This window comes from Phalaenopsis equestris, unplaced genomic scaffold, assembly GCF_001263595.1.
Source record: "Phalaenopsis equestris unplaced genomic scaffold, ASM126359v1 Scaffold210921, whole genome shotgun sequence".
NCBI lineage: Eukaryota > Viridiplantae > Streptophyta > Magnoliopsida > Asparagales > Orchidaceae > Phalaenopsis > Phalaenopsis equestris.
The window spans coordinates 94,413-96,330 of NW_018229970.1; positions in this window are offsets into that span (position 1 = coordinate 94,413).

Sequence of the window (1,918 nt, forward strand, 5' to 3'; positions counted from 1 at the left end):
AGACCTTAAATGCTATTAATAGACCCAACAACCCATATTCAAACTATTATAACTCAGGTTGGAAGAATCATCCAAATTTTAATTGGAATAACAATTCTTCTACAAATCAACAATGGGCAAACAACTCAGTGAACCCATTAGGAAATTCATCTAACCAAGGAAATGTTAACTATAGACCTTCTTATCCTCCAGGGTTTAACAATAATACTCAAATTAAGGAGAAAAAAGTTGTCTATGGAAGAGCTAATATTAAACATGGGTCAACAATTACATAATCAAGCAAATCAATTACATATTTAAAGAAGTCAATTACAACATCAAGGAAGTACTATTAAGAATATTAAAAACCAATTAGGGCATATTGCTACTGCGCTTAGTAACCAAACATTAGGAACTTTTCCGAGCACTGTGGAACCAAATCTTAAAGATCAAGGAAAAGAACAAATCAAGGTGATTAAATTACAAAGTGGAAGATAATTTGAGACAAGAGTGCAAAAAGAAATAGAAACTGAAAAAGTGAAAGTGGATACCAAAAAAGAAAAGGATCATGAGTACCTAGATTTTGAGTATCCATTTACACTAATGAAAATTACTGTGGAGAAACCTCCACCACCATTTCCTCAAATATTGAAGCAAAACAAACAGAATAAAATTTTTTTCAAATTTTTAGAAATTCTTAAGAAGTTAACGTTAAACATCCCCTTTGTAGAATCTTTAGAGCAGATGCCCAATTATGTGAAATTTATGAAGATATTCTGAACAAGAAAAGGAAGTTCACAGATAATGAAATTGTTACACTTAGCAAAGAGTATAGTACAATTATTCAGAAAAAGCTTCCTGAAAAATTAAAAGATCCTGGTAGTTTCACTATACCATGTGTTATCGGTGAAAAATTTTAAGGAAGAGCTTTATGTGATTTGGGAGCCAACATTAATCTCATGCCTCTATCAATTTTTAAAAGATTAGGATTAGGAGAAGTCTCACCTACGTCTGTAACTCTACAGTTAGCGGATCAATCAGTTACATATCCTAAGAGAGTTATAAGAGATGCGTTAGTAAAAGTGGACAAATTTATCTTTCCTGTGGATTTCATTGTTTTAGATATGGAAAAAGATAAAGAAGTACCTATCATTTTAGGGAGACCATTTTTAGCTACTGGAAAAGCTATGATAGATGTTCAAAAAGGAGAATTAAATATGAGAGTTAATGATCAAGAAGTGACTTTTAACATTGCGAAATCTACGAAATACCCTGCTTTTGAAAGAGATAATGAATGTTTTCACATGGAAATTATTGAACATCTACTGAACAAACATTTTAAAGGACATTTTGAAGATAAAAAACATTTTGAAAAAGAAGTGCATTTTGAAAAACAAATTGAAGAGAATGATGAAATTATTTTGGATAAATTAGAAAATGAAGAATTAGATTATGTTCAAGAAAGATTTGAGATGTTGGATATCACAGAAAATGCTGATAAGAATCTATTTCCTTCGATTATAAAACCACCGGAACTTGAGTTAAAAACATTACCTAACCACTTGAAGTATGTGTTTTTGGGAGACTAATCTACATTATCTGTTATTATATCTTCAGAATTAGATGATCTGCAAGAGCAAAGACTGTTAGATACATTGAAAAGATATAGATTATAAAACCACCGGAACTTGAGTTAAAAACATTACCTAACCACTTGAAGTATGTGTTTTTGGGAGACTAATCTACATTATCTGTTATTATATCTTCAGAATTAGATGATCTGCAAGAGCAAAGACTGTTAGATACATTGAAAAGATATAAGAAAGCTTTTGGTTGGACCTTAGCTGATATTAAAGGAATCAATCCTTTGATCTGTATGCACATAATTATATTAGATGAACAATATAAACCAAGAGTTGATCCACAAAGGAGATTAAAT